This window comes from Acipenser ruthenus, chromosome 2 (assembly GCF_902713425.1).
Source record: "Acipenser ruthenus chromosome 2, fAciRut3.2 maternal haplotype, whole genome shotgun sequence".
Classification (NCBI taxonomy): Eukaryota; Metazoa; Chordata; class Actinopteri; order Acipenseriformes; family Acipenseridae; genus Acipenser; species Acipenser ruthenus.
Window position 1 is genome coordinate 54,380,995 of NC_081190.1, and position 22,239 is coordinate 54,403,233.

The window sequence follows — 22,239 nt, forward strand, 5'->3', positions numbered from 1 at the left end:
CAATCACCAGCTTCTTTTCCTCGCAACCAAACACAACAGGCAGCATATCCCAGACCAAGCATCTCACTCTAATAAATTATTTACACAAATATATACATTTCTTATATGCAGGTCCTCAGCCCTGCCACAAGGGTCTATTCTATTTATTGTAACAGTTGCAGATCTAAATACGGCTTTTCCAAAAAGTACGCATTTTGTTCTAATATAAAACTTTTAAGTATTATATCATAACAAAACCTGTAATTGTAGACTCACACACACTTATTATAGATTTTATTTTATCTCAAAGTCTCCTTTTAGTGATTTAAACAATGACAGTATTTAAATCCACTGCCATTAAATAGCCTCCACAGACTGTATCAAAGACCACTGGATGGTTAGACAGCAATAAACTTTACAGATACACTGTATAACAGTGGTGGACAATACGAGTGGATCGCAAAAGATTTTTGGTGGATCTCGGGACAAATCAGAACAAGCGCTAACATATAAGCATATGATGGGAAGAGCCTTCTGTGTTGTCCAGTAGCACAGATGAAAATATCCAGACAGTTTCTAAATATGAGAATTAAAAAATGTTTGTGCGAATGTACATTTTAATTTAGGATCACGTGTGCAACTAGAAATTCCTAAAAATTGACTTTAAAAAATAAACAGGTCTGTGGGTTAATTTGGTCTGTGGTGGGTAAATTTCACATAGTTATACGCCACAGTGGCAGGTACATTTTTGTACACTTAACACTTTGAATGCAAGCGGCTCTGTGCCAGTGGTGTGAATTTGCGCTGTACCTTTAATAAACAGAAGCTGCTGGCTAAAACAAGAAACTTGAAAAATTATGTCACCACAATAAGCACCACAACTTCTGCTTTCGATTGGTTTATTATTTAATATATGCTGTCATTCAAGTTTTCTTTAGCAAATCACATATGAAAATGACAACCAAACAAAACAGAGAAGAAGGCGGTGCTTGCACTGTGAAGTGATAGGACTAGTTTTTCTGTCAGCATCTCTCTCTCATTTTTTAAGACTTGAGGTTAGTTTCTGATATTTACTTACTTAAATCTAAAAGGATTTTTATAAACAGCTTCTGTTAATAAGATAGTATATTATTGTATGTCATTCATTTTAGATGTAAATCGCTGTTAATAATAACTTACACAGCTTTGAAACAAACCCCCTCAAAGACGTCTAGGGCTGCACTGCCTTTCTCTCCATGGTTACTTTTTTACAAATAATGCTACCACAGAACAGAAAAAAACACTTCAGAAAAAGTTGGTGAAAAGTATTTTCACTGAAGAAAATAAGATCACCCTGGCAGTGCTGTCTATTTATGTCTTGAATTACTCCTCTTGTTTATTTATTTTTATTTTTAGAATGGCAAAAAAAATACACTGCACTGCAGGCTGTTAGTGTTCTATTTGCTGACCAAGATAATGAGCCTGAAAGTTGTGATCCCCAGGACAGTTTAGCTAGCGAGGTAGGAAGAGACCAGATAGGAGAGGAAAAAAAAAAACAGCAGCAAAAAAAAAAACTAACAAAAAAACTGTATTGTATATAAGTGTAATAATATTTGTTCTAGAGATCTACCAAATGAAGACATAAACAAACTCTTAGGGTTTTCTTGTATTGTTGCATTATATCTGTATGGCTTACACGCATCTATTTACATATACAGGTATTTTTAGGTACAGTATTCTTATTCTTTACGGACACACTTTCTGTCAGAACCTTTCCAATCTGTAATTTACACACATTCGATTTTATAACAAAAAATATAATAATAATAATAATAATAATAATAATAATAATAATAATAATAATAATTATAATAATAATAATAATAATAATAATAATAAAGTTTAGCAAGCATTTGAATCACTGTTCCAATGTTGTACATTTTTCTGGGTAACTGCAGAAAATAATGATCATACTTGTGAATGAATATTAGGCTACTGACAAGCTCTTACTGTCCAGACTGTAACGTCCCAATTCTTCAGTGTGTGGAACTTTTTGTGTTGAAAACAAAAAATGTAAGGCCAATTAATGACTCAGATGTGTCATTGTTAGATAAACTAGTAATTTTATTCATTCATTTATTTATTTGTACTGAATGAAGTATGAATTATATTATAATAGGGGTCTCTACAACATTTAGTTTTTGGGTTGTACAGTGAAAACACTGAATGTATTGTATATGGTTAATTAATTAAATTATACATATACACATTATTATTTTTTTACTTTTAAATATGTATCTATGGTCTCCCTATATATTAATTTGAACAACTTGCTTTGTTTCTAATGTTTTGTGAATTTAAAAAAAACAAACAAAGACTAATTTAAAAAAATATATAGTCTATAGTATATTACATAGTTTTCAAACACTATCCTCTCCTGAAGGCATATAGTGTATAAAGTACTGTATAAAACAATTTATTAGTAAATTATTTCACATTTACTTACAGACGTGCTCAAATTTGTTGGTACCCTTACAGCTCATTGAAATAATGCTTCATTCCTCCTGAAAAGTGATGAAATTAAAAGCTATTTTATCATGTATACTTGCATGCCTTTGGTATGTCATAGAATAAAGCAAAGAAGCTGTGAAAAGAGATGAATTATTGCTTATTCTACAAAGATATTCTAAAATGGCCTGGACACATTTGTTGGTACCCCTTAGAAAAGATAATAAATAATTGGATTATAGTGATATTTCAAACTAATTAGTTTCTTTAATTAGTATCACACATGTCTCCAATCTTGTAATCAGTCATTCAGCCTTTTTAAATAGAGAAAAGTAGTCACTGTGCTGTTTGGTATCATTGTGTGCACCACACTGAACATGGACCAGAGAAAGCAAAGGAGAGAGTTGTCTGAGGAGATCAGAAAGAAAATAATAGACAAGCATGGTAAAGGTAAAGGCTACAAGACCATCTCCAAGCAGCTTGATGTTCCTGTGACAACAGTTGCAAATATTATTAAGAAGTTTAAGGTCCATGGAACTGTAGCCAACCTCCCTGGGTGCGGCCGCAAGAGGAAAATCGACCCCAGATTGAACAGAAAGTGCGAATGGTAGAAAAAGAACCAAGGATAACTGCCAAAGAGATACAAGCTGAACTCCAAGGTGAAGGTACGTCAGTTTCTGATCGCACCATCTGTCGCTTTTTGAGCGAAAGTGGGCTCCATGGAAGAAGACCCAGGAGGACTCCACTTTTGACAGGAAAACATAAAAAAGCCAGACTGGAATTTGCTAAAATGCATATTGACAAGCCACAATCCTTCTGGGAGAATGTCCTTTGGACAGATGAGTCAAAACTGGAGCTTTTTGGCAAGTCACATCAGCTCTATGTTCACAGACGAAAAAATGAAGCTTTCAAAGAAAAGAACACCATACCTACAGTGAAACATGGAGGAGGCTTGGTTATGTTTTGGGGCTGCTTTGCTGCGCCTGGCACAGGGTGCCTTGAATCTGTGCAGGGCACAATGAAATCTCAAGACTATCAAGGCATTCTGGAGCGAAACGTACTGCCCAGTGTCAGAAAGCTCTGTCTCAGTCGCAGGTCATGGGTCCTCCAACAGGATAATGACCCAAAACACACAGCTAAAAGCACCCAAGAATGGATAAGAACAAAACATTGGACTATTCTGAAGTGGCCTTCTATGAGTCCTGATCTGAATCCTATCGAACATCTATGGAAAGAGCTGAAACTTGCAGTCTGGAGAAGGCACCCATCAAACCTGAGACAGCTGGAGCAGTTTGCTCAGGAAGAGTGGGCCAAACTACCTGTTAACAGGTGCAGAAGTCTCATTGAGAGCTACAGAAAACGTTTGATTGCAGTGATTGCCTCTAAAGGTTGTGCAACAAAATATTAGGTTAGCGGTCCCATCATTTTTGTCCATGCCATTTTCATTTGTTTTATTATTTACAATATTATGTTGAATAAAAAATCAAAAGCAAAGTCTGATTTCTATTAAATATGGAATAAACAATGGTGGATGCCAATTACTTTTGTCAGTTTCACGTTATTTCAGAGAAAATTGTGCATTCTTCGTTTTTTGTGGAGGGGTACCAACAAATTTGAGCACGTCTGTATATTGTACAGATTTTTACCCAGTTTTCCAATCAAATAATAAATACCTCTACAACCAACCATTTCATAGCCTGCAAAGTAGAGAACATACTACCCTTTTGTACTTTTGTTGTATTATTCTTTTTTTTTTCTTTAGATATTCAAGGATATATAAAACCACTTACTAAACCATGTGGAATGTTGGTGTAAGACAACATTGTACAGGAAAACAATGTGGCATTCAAAGTGTTCAGGCCAGTTTATATTCCATCGCTTGACTGTCGTTGAAGAGCAAGGCGACCTGCGATCATCGCTGTCGTGTCGCCGTGCAGTTTATACTTTCTACCGGCAATCGCCCTGCTCAAACTGCACTCGCTGACAGTTCAAATCAGCTGAACTTTGACCTTGTTGCTATGGTTATTACAACGCCAAAATGGATGACCGGTTGTTTGTCGAGAAACTGCTCATTGTTTATCCCTGTGTATATGCAGTCGATAGAGCTGATTGTAAAGATCAGATGAAAAAGGAGAACGCATGGGCATCAATTGCTGAACAAATGTAATCAACTTGTGAGTATTTTAACCTCGTTGAAAGTGTAACCGGTGAAGTTTTAATTTTAATACAGCGACTGCTGTTTTAAACACTTTGTATATTGCAAAGTGCCCCAGGTCCAACACGTTGTTATTATTATTATTATTATTATTATTATTATTATTATTACTGTGCTACATATATATTTTTTAAATATAGTATAGCACGTCCAATATTTTCTGTAATAATAAAAATAATAAACATAGTAATAATATTTTGTGTGCTACACACTCTGAAAAAGGGATTCAAATGATTGCTAGTAAACTATAATGCAACCACGTTAAATAAAGTAAACTCTTATTTGGTATTTAAGATTAATTTTGGTGAATTTACTATTTACTGGAATTATTTGTATCTTGAACTGACTTGTTTTAAAGCTTGAAAAAACATAGCAAGTTAATAGAAAATAGCAATTTTTTTATAAATTATTTAAATTATTTTTGATCATATAGGGTTGATGAACGGAACGGGCTAAATCTAGGGATGACAAACAAACAAGAGTATTTATGCACTACATTGCTGAGGTAGAAAGAAGACAGCTGCAAGAGAAAATAAAAGGTGCAAAGTTCCTGTCAGTGATGTCAGATGGTTCAACCGATAGCGCTGTCATAGAAGAGGAGCTAGTATATGTATAATTCTGCCAGAAAGGGCTGGTAACTGCAGTTTGTGCGCAAGCAGTCTGTGGAGATGCCCAACCCATCTGAGAAGCTATATCTTCACTCATGAGGCAGATTGTTTCAGACCCTGTTGAGACTGCTCATAAATGTTGCTTGTTTTTGCATTTTCTTTTGTCGTCGTCGTCGATATGAGTAAATGTTTTGTGGCAGCTCTATCTAGAATTAAACAAATCAAGTCTCTATGAAAATGAAAGATTTCCTTCACGGGTCAAATACAGTCCTTTGTTTAAAAGTGATGTGCTTTTAGACCTGCACATTTGGCTTGTTTTATTATATGCATCACATCACTAAAAATTCTACAATTTGCAAAATAAAGCCACAAGTTTGCAGAAGTTTAACCCTTTGCGGTCCATTTATTCAGCGCCTGTGAGGCGCGTCAGGACTAATTTATTTTCACACGAGCTGTTTCTTTTACACGCACTGTTTAAAAGTAATTTTATTCACAGTAGAACAGGTTTAAAAGGCACTGCATATCAAAAGGACACTCAGTACTGCATCTCCAGCCCTGCCCCACTTTTTGTTTGCTGTAATTATCACATATCTCTTCATAGTAGTGCATACTGATAAATCATCTCCTGATCACTTGTTTTATCACCAAGCTCCTCAATAATGCTGTCCAGGTCATTATTTTATTACTATAACATCTCAAAAAGCTTGGCAAATGTCCGCGATTTTCTTTCAGCGCTGGATGCGGAAACAGCTATCTTGTTTGTTTATGTCTATGGTAAAGGGACTATGCGTATTGCTCAGAGCCGCCTCTTTTTTTTGGCTTCCATCGGCCATTGAAAGCTTTTTTCTGCTTTTTCCAGAGAAAAAAACGACTAGGGACCTGTGCTTAACATCTTTTTGGTGATGTCGGACAGGGTCCGACATCGGACCGGAAAGGAAAAATTGTAATGTCAGACCTGGTCCGACATAGGACTGCAAAAGTTTAATCAATTTAAATGTATAGGCTTTGTTTTTCACAGTGTATCTTCGTAAGTGCCGTGATATATACAGTTGTAGTCAAAAGTTTACATACTCCAATGGCAACTTATAATTTCTAGAAAACAAATAATTATAGGAAAAATTTTGTAGCAAAAGTTTTGCTTATGTGGATGAGGGAAAAAAAGTTACAAGAAATAGGTGTATACAATTATTATTTCAGCAATGTTTCTGCAAAACTCCAAAAATGCGAATTCAAAAGTATTCATACCCTGACAAGGAAAATGAAATTAATAGTTAGTTGAGGCACCTTTAGCAATAATAATCGCTTTTAAACAATTAGGATATTTGTCAATGAGTTTTTGGCATGATTCGTTAGTGATTTTTGACCATTCTTCAACGCAAAATTGTTCTAGTTCATTCAAATTCTGAGTACTTCTCTTGTGCACAGCCTTTTTCAACTCATACCAAAGATTCTCAATCAGGACTTTGACTAGGCCATTCCAGAACCTGATTCTTCGTTAGCCATTCTGAAGTAGATTTTGATGTGTACTTTGGATTGCTGTTGTGTTGGAACATCCAGTTGCGCTTTAATCCAAGTTTTGTAGCGGCAAGTTTCAGATGATTGGCCAATATCTTTTGGTATGCTATGGAATCCATTTTACCATGTATTGGAACTAAATTTCCTGTGCCATTAGAGGAAAAACAGCCCCATAGAGGATATTACCACCTTCATTCTTCACAGTAGGTGTGGTGTTTTTTTCTTTGTACGCCTCATCAGACTTTCTCCAAACATCATAACTATCAGCGTGACCAAATAGCTTGATTTTTGTTTCATCACTCCACAAAACCTTTGACCAGAACTCATATCCATCATTCGAATGCCGTTTTGCAAACTTTAAGCGATTGTCCTTGTGACGTTTTCCTAAGAGTGGCTTTTTCCTTGGCCTGTGACCATTGAGACCTTCACCATGCAATACTCTACCTATGGTTGAAATGGAAACCCCAGTCTCACTTGCAGCCAGTTCACTTTGAATATCTTTGGCAGTCAATCTTGGATTGTTATTAACCCTCCTCACAATTCTTCTACTTGTTCTTGGTGAAAGAATCTTCTTTCTTCCAGACTGAGGGAGCGTTGTGACAGTACCATGAGTCTTATACTTCTTGATAATAGAAACAATAGTTGAAATTGGGATACTCAAATGCTTGGAAATCTTGCTGTATCCTTCTCCAGCTTTATGACAATAAATAATTTTTTGTCTAAGGTCAGATAGCTATTTACTTTTTCCCATATTGACTTATTGGTAATGACAGCAATCATCCTATGCCTAACCCTTTTATACTCTGTAAGAATATTCACCTACAATCCAGCATTTTCTGGACTTTTGTAGAATTAGATTCTGCTTTTATAGGGGACTATCAATGATAGTTAATTGGGGCAAATGGAAAACACCTGAGGCTGCATTTGGAATTTGGGGACTATTTTCTCCCTCTAATCAACCATGCTGTAGTACAAATAATAACACACTTAACCATAAATAACTTAAACACAGTGTGACAGGATGACTGACGTGGTGACGTCAAGCCAGATGCAGGGAGACAACAAAGGCAAGTACTGCAGGGCAAAAGGTGCGGCGTGCGCCATTTATTTAAATAACAACAACAAATAAAATAAAAGTTTTTAATAAAACAACTACTGCTCACAGAGCAAAAATAAAAGTTTAAACAAAATAATCACGAACACAATAAGAAAATAAGTATTCCAGGTCAGGCTGGGCAAATCGCCTTCACTGTTACTAGATTTATTTTAATTTCATTTCTGTCATCTCCGCTCTCGTTCCTCCTCTCGAACACCCACCCCAAGTGCAGAGAGCTGCAGGCTTATATACAGGTGACCATCTCCCGATTAGCAACAATTAAATAATTAACTTGGGAGATGGTCACCTTCTGCACAAGGTTTTTAATGTGGATGGGGCTTCCCATGCACGCTGCGAAACAATACAAAACAATAACAAAACACGGCTCCGTCGTCATATTTATAAATAAATAAACCATAACAATAACGACAATAATAATAGTACAACGAAACAAATACAAAATAATAAATTGCACAATTGCACTGTTCTAAAAATAAACAATACATTTATGGCAGGGCTTTGCCCTGCCCCCTTTTCATGTGCAGGGCTCCTCGTCCTGCCACATATCCCCCCCTTGTGCAACGCACACTTGGCCCCATCGGCCACCTCCTCCCTCAGTCTCAAAGTCCCAGAAGAGGAGAAGCAAGGTGTCCATGGGGTGGCCATGGTGGGAGTTCTTCATGGCTAGCAGCTCCCTCTTCTGGGGCTTTCGCCTCACGATCCCCTGCAGCGAAACTGCTGCGGGGCAGCTGGTTTTCTGATCCCCCCCCATTCCATGGCCGGCAGCTCCCCTTTTTGGGGCTCCAGCCACACAATCTTCTTCAGTGAAACTGCTGCGGGGGGAGCAGCAGGCGCCCCTCTGGTAGGAGGGGGCAGTTGAGTGGGGAATGCCCCTGCTCTCCGTAGATGGGGCACCAGCAGGACGCCTCTAAGTGCGGAGGAGGGCCTCCCAGCTGATCTCCTCTGGTGATGGTGGTGGGACCAGCATGCACTCTTCCTCTGCTGGTGCAGGCTTCGGCTGTGGACCTGGGGGCTTCCCTTTCTTGGGCTGTGGACTCAACTGGGTCTGGTCTACTGGCCAGAACCATTCTGCGGCGTCCCCAACCAGGCCCTGGTTTTCCAGGCCTCCTCATATTGGGGATCTCCGTAGGGGCAGTCCTCCCTGTCATGCCCGAACGCGCCACCGGCACCGCACATGGGAGCCCCTTTCATTCTTCGTTGTTCCTGCTCAGTCGCCCAGTCCAGGGGTCCAAACTGAGTTGGAACCCGGGACCACCACCTCTTATGCTGCTGCGGCTGCTGCCGCTTTTGCTGCTTCTTGCAGCTCTTCCTTCCCATTTTTCTCAACACAAACAAAAAGTAAAAAAAAAAAAAAAACCTGCAGTAGGAGGCGCTGGTGATCCCACGCTGGGCACCACATGTGACAGGATGACTGACGTGGTGACGTCAAGCCAGATGCAGGAAGACAACAAAGGCAAGTACTGCAGGGCAAAAGTGTGGCGTGCGCCGTTTATTTAAATAACAACAACAAATAAAATAAAAGGTTTTAACAAAACAACTACTGCTCACAGAGCAAAAATAAAAGTTTAAACAAAATAATCACGAACACAATAAGAAAATAAGTATTCCAGGTCAGGCTGGGCAAATCGCCTTCACTTTTCCTAGATTTATTTTAATTTTGTTTCTGTCATCTCCGCTCTCGTTCCTCCTCTCGAACACCCACCCCAAGTGCAGAGAGCTGCAGGCTTATATACAGGTGACCATCTCCCGATTAGCAATAATTAAATAATTAACTCGGGAGATGGTCACCTTCTGCACAAGGTTTTTAATGTGGATGGGGCTTCCCATCCACGCTGCGAAACAATACAAAACTATAACAAAACACGGCTCCGTCGTCATATTTATAAATAAATAAACCATAACAATAACGACAATAATAATAGTACAACAAAACAAATACAAAATAATAAATTGCACAGGGGCAGAGGGGTACCCTGTTCTAAAAATAAATAATATATTTATGGCTGGGCTCTGCCCTGCCCCCTTTTCACATGCAGGGCTCCTCGCCCTGCCACACAGAGCAATACAAAATAAGCAACAAACATGCCTCCCTTTCGGTAATAGACAAAATAAAATGTGAAACATTACCAAAATACAAAAACAAAAAACAAACATAATGTGGACAACCCCAACTAATTTACAGTCACTCGTGACATTTACATATATAGTTAATACATTATTACTGAAATGCAATTATTCACACTAATAGTGTGTAAACTGAATTGGCATGGAAAGGGTTGCAGTCCCTGAGCGGCAGCCATTTTGTACCAAGCGTTGTGTTCCAACCAGACCTGCAGCATTGTAGTGCAGAAAAAGATGTGTTGCCAGCCTTGGATTATTTCCCTGATGTCTATTTCATTTTATTTTGTCAGAGTAAAGCCCTTTATGTCATCAAACTATGCGTGTGGTTCATTGTGTGCAGTTTAATTTCTGAGTACATAAACTGTATTCTGTTCAAGAATTGAAAGAAACACATGGGGACCCTCCTGGGCCAAACTCTAATACAGTCCAGACCTCCTATTCCATTGCACCAGCCTAGAGAATTTAAATGCTACAGTACTACAGCCACATTTATTATCATTTAGAAAGACAGCAGCTAACTTGGCACCTCAAAATAGAATATGCTTCCACACAATCTGTTTATGGTTTCTCATCTTGTGGGATAATTATATGGCTCTTTAAAAATATGTATACAGGTCTATTTCCAGTGTTTTCATTTTTGTATTCATGCAGTATACCAAATTACATCAGTGAGCAGTATCCGTTCCCATGAAATCAATCTCCAAGAGTCGTGATAAAGAAGCAGATATCTGGAGAGACAATACTTCACAGGAAATCTGTTAATGCTTCTCTAACAGGTACACACTTAAACAATGATAGATATACTAACGTATCGGAAGAGGGACAGACCTATTCAACCAATAAGTGTGCCAGCCCCCTTTAGTGATCCTATGGCAAGCTCTGTAAGATGCTAACATTTATTATTATTATTATTATTATTTATTTCTTAGCAGACGCCCTTATCCAGGGCGACTTACAATCGTAAGCAAATACATTTCAAGTGTTACAATACAAGTAAGAAAAGTAAACATTTCCTCTCTCTCTGCGTTTTGCAGCTCTTACAAAAGAAGGAACTGCGATACAATGCGAAACTTCACCATATTCTGTTACAAAACAACCCACTGCAGCATGAAAACACTCCACAACATTTAATATCTTAATAATTATTTAGCTCCATCAGACCAAAAAAAAAAAAAAGCCAGACACGACCAGCTTTCTGTGTCCCACTGTTATGGCGATGCAATAATTTCGCGCCTGAGCTTATTGTTGTGGAAGCGTTCTGTCTGTTTACCAACATTATTTATTAATTAATTTAGCAGTTGTTACAAAGAACCGCATTACAATACAGCAGTAGGTCTACGTTAAGTTAATATAATAATCATCCTTGTATCACCCAGGTACAGTGCATTATAATAATACTAAAAATAATAAGCCTTCACACACAAGGGGGGATAAAATCCACGTACGGTTCATATATTTATATCCGGCTTTATAAATTATCTTTATAAACTTAACTGGATTATATTATCATAGCACATTTGTCCAGGTCGCTCACGTATGTTTAGAGCTCCCCTTTCACCGGTACCCAATTTGTTTCACTTGGGGGGTGCATCCATATATATAGATATCAATGTATTGATGCAGAAAACATCGTGATACGGGATACACATTCGATACGAGTAGAGCATGTCTCAGTACTTTTTTTTTTTTTTTTTTTTTTTTTTAAATGGTCTATTATTTATTTTTGTATTACAGATTACTCCATTTCGAATACTTTGTTGCAAAAAGCAATATGAAAAATGGGAAAACAAGCCTGAATCAGTTTTTGTATTTTAAACTCAGAAATTGGAAAATGAAAAACGTTTGTTTTTATGAAAAACTGAATGCAAAAACGATTGGCCGGAATGTACACGGACCCTTAAGCCACACTTGATTTAATAAGTACTAGATTCTGGCACCACATACATGTATTAATTACATTACTTTAAGCTAGAAAGGCTACTACGTACAGAAGATTACGTAAATAAAGAATGATATTGCTGTATCTGTGGAAAGGTGCTGTTGTAATTTCTGCACTGTAATTTACATAACAATGAAATATATTTCTGTTTTTAAAAAGAAACCGCATTCCTGTAAATTAGAAAGCTTACATTTATGTATGTTTTTAATGGAGCAAATAGTTGATCTTTGGTTATTCGAAAGGCTATTATCCATGTACTTGTTTAGTGATTTGTTCAGCAGTTCTGTGACAAAAACTATTCTAAAAAGAAAACCTTCAAATAAATAAGTCAGTATGAACATGTGTTTCTTTCTAGTTATTTGAATTTTTCATACTAAACCGTAATTAATATGCAATATTAGGTATTCATCCCAAACCCAAAGAATTCTGACTTACATGTGTGGTGGGTGGTTCCCTATAAATGTATATGTACATATAAGAATATGAGGGAAATCATGGATTGCCAATACAACATTTTCTCTTCTACTGTATTATACTATGTCAAATATTATTCATGTTGGTTACTGTTAGCAGTGGTGCAATGTAAAACTAGCAGGGGATCTCCTCCAGGTGCAGAGTGAATATGGTGTTATATTTATTTTACTTCAATTGACACATCATGTCTATGTCTTCAGTTAATCCAAATACAAAACATTCACTCCATTATTGCTTTAAGTTATATTCCACATTTTAAAAACTTTACTAACTTTACTAGGTGCACTTGCACAGGGCCCCCTGCTCAAAGGGGGCCCAGTTCACTGATAATGGGAAAAAAAAACACAATACGCATTCAAGCACCTTTCTGTTTGTCCCTCGGGGGCTGCCACCGTGGTTTAGTTACGCGCGTTAAAATAAAAACAAAGGCACTTGGACACAGTATATCAGTATTTTATTTTACAACGTGTGCTGCTTGAAAATACGAAAACAGTTCTGCCAAAAGAAAATTAATGAAAGAAAAGCGGGGCAAAGAGCTGCTCAGCAAAATGCCTAAATTGAGCATATTATTTAGTCAACTGGTAAAAGACACTGACCTTGGAACTGGCGAAACGTCAAGCTGTGTTGATGAAGTCAATGGCCTGGTACAGCCTGAACCAGAACAAGCTGAAGTAGGGGGCCCCCTCCTAGAGATGTCAAAAAGGATTAGGTGAGCCTGATGCTGATGCAGACAGTGTTCTTTTACAAAAAAATCGTCAGATCCAGCAAAATGGCAAGTAATTAATGAAAATGTCTGAAAGTACTGGATTGATAAGTGCCCTTCCCTCTGCCAGAACCACAACGTAGATTTAAAAGCATCTGAACGGCAGTACACATGGGGCTATCAGTCTTACAGTCGCTATGTGTCAAAAGATACTTTCAGTCGAAAGTTAATAAATGGAGAAACAGTTAAACAAGAGTGGCTTTTGTTTTCACCTTCAGCTGGTGCTGTGTTCTGTTTCGTGTGCAAACTTTTTTCAGACAAGAAGCATGTTTTTTGCGATGGATTCAGTGATTGGGCCCATTCTACTTCCCGGATTACAAAGCATGAGAATAGCATTCACCACAGATCTGCCATGATCACTTACGTTAATCGATGTCAAGTTAATCAGAGTATTGATACTCAACTGTGATTTTTGTTTCAAAGTGAGAAACAGTACTGGCGAGAGGTCCTAAAGCAAGTTGTGGAGGTAATTACATTTCTTGCCGAAAGAGGGCTCTCGTTTCGTAGTGATAATGAAATAATTGGATCTGTTCATAACAGGAATTTTCTGGGAACGTTAGAGCTGATTTCTCAAATTTGATTATTCCTCGCAAGTCATATTGAGAAGTTTGGGAATGGAGGGCATGGGAATCCATCATATATTTCCTCCACTGTGTGCGACAAGTTTGTGTAGCTGATGGGCAAGAAAGTTCTGTCAGTAATCCTGAATGAAATCCACACTGCAAAATATTACTCCCTATCAGTTGACAGGACCCCTGATGTGTCTCATATTGATCAGTTGACATTCACTGTTCATTTTGTTAATGAAAGCGGAAAGCCAATTGAACGCTTTCTGAAATTTGTGTCCATTTCCAGTCACAGCGGTGAAAGTCTTGCAGAAACTGTGCTTTCTACTCTAAACGAGTTGGACATTAATATTTTGGATTGATGTGGTCAGACCTATGACAATGCTGCCAATATGTCAGGAAAATATTCCGGTCTTCAGGCACGTATTAAACAGATTAATTCTTTAGCAGATTATGTGCCTTGTGCCGCGCATTCTCTGAATCTCGTCGGCAACCACAGTGTCCAGTGCTGCCTGCAAGCAGTGAATTTTTTTGGCTTCCTCCAATGACTCTATGCCTTTTCTGCTGGCTCAACGCACGGCTGGAAAATCCATACAGAGGGACTTAAAGAAAATGAAAATGTTCGTAATTTGGTACTAAAATCTCTTTCTTGCACTCGTTGGTCCTGCCACACTGAATCCACAAAAGCCCTCTGTTACAATTACAACAATATATGAGAAGCTCTGGATAAAGTCAGTGAAGACACGACTGAATATGGTGCAACATGAACAGAAGCTCAGTTCCTGCAAGCCAAAATGGACCTTCTTGAAACTGAATTCATGGCAGAGCTATGGAATCATATCCTTCAGCGATTTCAGTCAACAAGCTCCACACTTCAAAAAGTCGAGATTGACCTTGGTTCTGCTGTGCATCTCTTGGAGTCACTGGGTAGTTTTATATCACACCTCAGGGATCAGTTTGATGAAATGGAAGCATGTGCAAAGTCCAAAGCAACAACTGTATCGCAGGCTTACTACAGTGAAACACATCATGAGCCAAGACGTAAACAGCAGGCAGGTGAAACCAATACACCAAATGCAGATCTGCGGGGTCCAAAAAAATTCTGAGTTGAAACGTTTAACGTCATCATTGACAGTTTGAAAGTATGCCTGCAAAATCGCCTGGAGTCATATAGAAGTCTATCTAATGATTTTGGCTTCCTGACCAACTTTGACAATGTTCCCTACACCGATTTTCGTTCAGCAGCTGCAGACGAGTTTGAACAGTTTTGTTGCCTAACAGAAAATGAAAGCAAATCTCTGATTAACCTCTTGAAGCAACTGAAGGCTCGCCAGCTGGAATCAGCTTTTCCAAATGTGAACATCACTCTTTGTCTTTACCTCACTTTGCCAATTACAAATGCAGAAGCAGAACGATCATTCTCCAAAATGAAGAGGATTAAAAACTTTGGCCGCTCAACGATGGGACAAGCCAGATTGAACATGCTCACCTACAGTTGGTGCTGAGATGTTCCAATGGGCATCTACTGCTCGTGACGCTAATGCTGGAAGCCGATTGGCTGACAGTACTGAATCGTTTTCTAATTTGAATTCATTGTATAAAATTATATCATTAGTTGTCATTAGCATTCATCAGCATTAGCATTTCTGTCCTGGTCCAGGCATTATGTAAAATATTTTGCACTATAGGCAGTAAGTAACAAATAAACAAGTAAATTGTATGTTTGTTTCAGCAGGTACATGGCACTTAAAGGGAACATCCATTTGTTTTTGTGTGTGCGTGTGTGTGTGTTACATGTTCCTATATAACACACACAAAAAAAAGAAGTGGATGTCCCCCTTTAAGTAAACAGTGAGCCAGCCTCTCCAGTCAACCAGCTTCCAGACAGCCAGCCAGCTTCCAGTCAGCCATCCAGCTTCTCCAGTCAGCCAGCTTCTCCATTTGAAGCTGGCTGACTGGAGAAGGTTGAGGACTAAGAATGAGTTAACTGAAATTCAGACACGTCAAGGAGAAATAATCAGTTTTAATGCTTGTAAGGGACTGTACTTCCCAGTTGTAATTATGTTATTTTAACATGTATAATAGTGGCCATTTACTCCACACTAAAACAAATTACATCCCAGCTGCAGTTAAACGCCTAATAGTGTTATTGCTGTGCATTTGTTTAGCTGAACAAATGCCTGTAATCACAAATGCAATGCCACAAATTGGCAGTTTACTGGATACATTGGTTAGATTAGGGTGTAGATTTTGAAGCAATGCTCCTTTATTTCAATCATATTAATGTGTAGGATTGATTTCTGAACAAGTTTTGCTTGTCTTTCTTTATTAAAGGCTAAAGGGTTTTCTGTTAAGTCATTATTTGGCAGTAACAGCTGCTGAAATTACATAGCTTATAACAATTATAAGAATCTTCTTGGGATTTTTTTTCAGTTGAAGCCTGTAGCCACTCGGCTTGATAAAAAAATAAAAATAAATAAATAGTTAAAAATAGTTCTGTTTTTAATGCTAGAAATGCTCCAAGTTGTTTGGCCTGCTCTTTTTCTCTCACAGAGACAATGCTTTCAGGGCAGTTCTTTTGTTTACAATATATTAAAATGTAAACCAGTGGGGGGGAAAGCATATGCACTGCCAGGGTAAATTAATATATTTTATAAAAAGTGTAACTGTAATCTAAATCAGTTTAGTCCACAAATAACCTCTTTCACATGTGTGCTAAATAGATGAGTGTGTCAATTTCCAGTGGTTACCAAACTGGTTTCTACAAAAAAAGGTTTCAGATAGGTCACAGGCTAAAACATTTAATTTAGAGCTTCCTTAATCACCTGTTCTATAACTCTACTTCTGACCAAATGTCAACCATTAACCAAGTATTCCAGCATCCAAGCTGATACATGGAAAATCCTTCCAGGATCTCCTATTATCACCGTAAGAACATATATCCTTCATATATCCTTCACTCTCCATCTGAGATGCTGAGACATGTATCTTCCATCTATAGGCTTCAGATGATCCAGAACTCTACTCTTAGGCTGCTCTATCATACAGTACCAATTCAAAATTCCATAGTACACTTTTTCTCTATTCATTGCACCAACTGCCTGTCAAGACTAGGATGGCTTTTTAGCTGCTCTTCACAGACTTGCCATCAATACCTCACGGACCCGCTGTCTCCTTGTGTTCCTGCTCATCAACTGCAGTCTCAGGATACCAATCTTTTAGTGGTCCCCCTTGGATTACTTAAATCATAGGAAACCAGGGCTTTCTCTGATGCTGTTCCTTTCCTGTGGAGTGCTCTTCCACTAGATCTCTGTGGGATTGAATCGCTGACAATGACAATGACACTAGGCACCATGCAAACTTTATCACATCTCAAACTTCATTAGAAGAGTGTTTTCTAACCAAGAGGTGTGAGAAATAAAAAACTGTAAGTGTTACAATTCAAAACAGTATCCTTCAAGGTAGTTGTTATCATGATTGCTGCTTTAAAGTTCAATAAATAAAAAATACCACCTACAGTTAGTGGATATGATTCTAACTACAAGTGCAATCATCAGTCAGACTGAAAATAATGAGATGATAGATGTTGGTCATTTCATTTTAATTTGAAACAGTTATTACTTACTGATCTCATTGAATCAGACCAAACTGGATCATTATAAATTTGCTTTATGAATGCAAGTTTGGCGCTAGTCTTGGCTCTTTGAAGGTTGGTCCAGAATTTCTGAAAATAATCACAGATGGCAGCCCAGTGGATAGTAGTTCACACGGGTATGATTAAAGACTACAGTAATTTGACCTATACCCCTCACATTCCATGCAATTGACCTCAATGCAGCATACACCAGTCATTCAGGGGGTTCTGCTAGCAAACTCAGACTATTCATGCCTATCCATATCTAATCTTCGTCCATATCTAGTTGTCTGTTCTGTCGGCAGTTGTGTGCCTCAGCTGCTTATAATTTGCTATTGGAGGTATTCAAAAGTCTTGAAATTTGAAATTTGGACAGCCAGTCATACAATATCTCAGATGGAAACACAGTATTTTAGGTTAGGTTATTTGCCCTTTTCCAAGACTGGTCTTAATTTTTTTTTTTTAACAAATGTTCCCTCATGTTATTTTGATGTGACAATATTTAAAGCTGATGTGATTTGCAGAAAATGAAACTGGAATGCAATAGTTGAGTTGAGGTGTGTCATTGTCATTGAACTGTTTCTGAATCTCTGTCTACAAAAAATAAGTTGTCCAAGTCCATTCCGATATTATACAGTATGTACAAACACATTAAATCTCTAAGAGATCTGGGGCCTCAAAACCTTCTTAAGAGTAGTAAGTTGGTATTTACTACGGGGAATGCCCTGTTTTAAGGTGCTGTGGAACTCAGTAGCATAACATAGCGTGCCTTATCTGCGTGCACCTTAATGAAATGAAGGCAACAAATTATTAAAGGTGGATCTATACTACACGAGCGACGCAAGCAAATTTTGTAGCTACATCAAAAGCTAATATTTTAGCAGAAACTGTCAAATGATGTCACTTCTAACTGATTCGCTCATGGTTAGACACACCCCTAGATTCCAGTCACTTCTAACTGATTCGTTCGTGGTTAGTTTAGACACACCCCTAGATTCCTGTCACTTCTAACTGATTCGTTCGTGGTTAGTTTAGACACACCCCTAGATTCCTGTCACTTCTAACTGATTCGCTCGTGGTTAGTTTAGACACACCCCTAGATTCCTGTCACTTCTAACTGATTCGCTCGTGGTTAGTTTAGACACACCCCTAGATTCCAGTCACTTCTAACTGATTCGCTCGTGGTTAGTTTAGACACACCCCTAGATTCCTGTCACTTCTAACTGATTCGCTCGTGGTTAGTTTAGACACACCCCTAGATTCCAGTCACTTCTAACTGATTCGCTCGTGGTTAGTTTAGACACACCCCTAGATTCCTGTCACTTCTAACTGATTCGCTCGTGGTTAGTTTAGACACACCCCTAGATTCCAGTCACTTCTAAATTATTCGCTCGCATCGCTCATGTCCAGTGTAGATCCACCTTAAGCAAGGATCTGAGACAGAGGAAGCATGGAGGAGAAGATATCCTCTGTCCTGCCCACATAACAAGTGGAGGGATTGCCAGGGCTGATAGACAGAAGTTTCCATCAAAGGTTTATTTTTTCATTTTTGGGCTGTATGCTCTTTACCTATCAAAAAATTCTGACACTTAGCATGTTTTATTCACACAGGGCACAGGGGAATATAACATTTAAAAGGCAATGGAGTGTCAATAAATTTTCTGTTAAAACATTTTTTGGGCCTATCAAGTTCCTCTCTGATGAAGTGTGTTTATCAATAAAACATAAAAGTGTATATCATGGGTGATAATTTGAATGGCAAATGGTATACAGTACCACTTATCAATTAATGAAAACACTATGAATTTGTTAAATGGATTTTTTTTTTTACCTGTATTCCACCAGTATGCAAATACAATTAATTCATTCATTCATTCAAAAAACAAATTACAATAAGAATATGTCTAAAATTCAGTTTAGGACTGTACAAATAGTTAGTCTCTCCAAAAAGTCAATAGAATCTCATACAATATTGTACTATACAAGAAAACTGTAAATTAAAAAGATAAATACAATTAGATTAGAAAATTGTGCCTGTTATCCAATACTTGCAGTAACCTACTCCTACGCCTCCAGTTTAATTGTAAAGTCAGACTCAACATATTTTGTGCAAATGTTTTTTAGTTGCCAAAATATAACCTCTTATACTAAAAGACCTACAAAAATACAATCCCATTTGACACAAGCACAGTATTTTTTCATTAAAAAATCAATTGTTTTTATTTATACAAATGCACCAAGAACCGATTATGAAGCTTGGCTTACAAAAACAGAAGTATATTAAGGGGAACTTTACATTAACTTTACACAGAGCAACACTTGTGAGGGCCCTACAAAACTTAAATGAATGTGTTTTTATACCATGATAAAGGTGTAGTGTAAAACTGTAAACTACATCTTTGTGCCCTGCTTTAATGTGTTTCTTTAATATCAAGAGACTGTCATTTTGTTGTTTTAATACCACAATTAACCTGTTATATTTTAAACTCTAAACTTTATATTTATATTGTTGTTGAGTAAACTCCTTGAAATTGTGGCCCATTAAATTAAATTATAATCAATATTTCTCTACATTTGTTACCTTTTAAAAGTTAATTAAATTGGTAAAAACTATTTTTTTATATAATTAATCAAACACATGCTGTATGTATGGTCATTTATAACTTGAGACATTTTAAATGGTTTCTTATTTATTCAGTATTTGGTGTTTTGCAGCACATACTGTTATATTTTAGGATAAAGAGTTGTCTGAACAAAGATGTAAATCAATTCATTTTTAGAATGTATCCCTTGGGTTAAAGAATACAGCTGTTACTGCAAATAAGTAAACAACATCAACAGCAGCTGATATACCTACATCTACCTTTATGATGCTATTGAAGCTTCCTTTTATTATCTTGGTTTTACCAACAATTCTGAATTACAGTATAATTTAAGGAGAACATTCCCATAGCTTTATTGAAATTGTGTAATGACTAGGGGTTTAAAAACATCCTTCCTCTCTGTAGTTTAGGGATTTTGGAATGAAAAAGAAACAACAATTAAATCCCCTTACTGTGGTCACAGACTATTTCCATGCCAGAATTTGCATTCTAGAGGATATGGAAATCAAAGAGTCAGGCATCTCCATAGTTGCCAAAAAGGATTTTTGAAATCCTGATTGGCTCATCAGTGTCATCAAAAAGGAGTCAAATGAGTCAAAAAAGTCAGACCCAGTCACTATATCAAACTTAGCATAGAAAGCTAGACCAGCAGACACATGTGGATGCGGGTAAGAGGCATTTTTGTTTTGCACACAGTGGTTGGTGTATGTAATTGATTTCCAGATCAGTTTGTTGCTCCTGATTCATTGGGATTCATCAGGAGTCGTCTGTATGTGATCCTGTGATCTATTAGCAATTGAAACTATTAGCTGGAAAAGCATCAATGGGCCAAATAGCCAACTCTCATTCATAACTTTTTTATACCTCTAAGGAAGTGGGTAACAAGTACAACATCTCTTATAGTGTATTTCCCTTTTCATTCAGCGTAACGGAATTTAAAAACAAGATTTGCATTAGAGAATGACAACAGTTGACATAAGCCTGTATCACACCATCTTGACTTGCTTGGCTTTGGCGCTCTGGCTCATTCTTTGAGGAACAGTTGTGCCTCAAAATTTATATTGACATCTCACAGCCGACGCTAAAAGATAGACAGGGAGGCAGTTCAACAGCCAACCACCCTGGCAAGGCTAAAAATTAGGTGGATGTTTGGGAGGAGGAGATCAAAGCACAGCACTGACTGTAAAGAGAGGTAGGTGTAAATTTACCTAACTTGAACCTAAATATATACTGACTAATATCTTGGTTGTAAATATTTAAAAGAGGTACAATTTCATTCATTGCTACATCAGCTTCTGGAGTCCCCATTGGAGACAGCACTGTCAATCATGATACTGGTACTTCTGGGGTTTAGCTTCACAGACTGAGTTGGGTGGCAGCATTTCAAAAAAAAAAAAAAGTTGTAAAAATTGAAATGGATAAAGTCATGATCCACCAGACCCACAAGACATAAGTGGCCTAAGGAATTCAAATTAAATTATCCACAGAGAATTATTAAACTGACGAATACCTGCTAACTTACTCTTGGTGGTGGAGCCCGACTGCTTATGTGTAACTTATCAGTTAGCAAAAAATAAACTACGCATGCACAAAGAAATATTAAAATAATTCGCTAAATACTTTATCAATTTTTTCATTCCATAAAAAGGCACTCCTAGCCAATGAGTACTATCCACCTGTCCAATATGGTGTTTAAACACAGAGCCATTTTTGAGTTATTTTAGCGCAAAAAAAAAAAACCCTAAAAAACTGTGACTGATTTGTCAAAACATTTTTTTTCACGATTCTGTAACTTAAAAACTACTGCACGGATTTTCACGAAACTTGGACAAAAAAAATCACCAACACACAGACACGGAGAGTATGAAATGCTGTCCCAATTCATTTTGAAACGGCCTAGAAAACATACCCCTCAAAATTTAGTTTAACAAGGCTCTGCCAGCCATAGCGGTAAATATATTATTATTTGTTTATTTAGCAGACGCCTTTATCCAAGGCGACTTACAGAGACTAGAGTGTGTGAACTATGCATCAGCTGCAGAGTCACTTACAATTACGTCTCACCCGAAAGACGGAGCACAAGGAGGTGAAGTGACTTGCTCAGGGTCACACAATGAGTCAGTGGCTGAGGTGGGATTTGAACCGGGGACCTCCTGATTACAAGCCCTTTTCTTTAACCACTGGAGCACACAGCCTCCTAATATTATATTATATATAA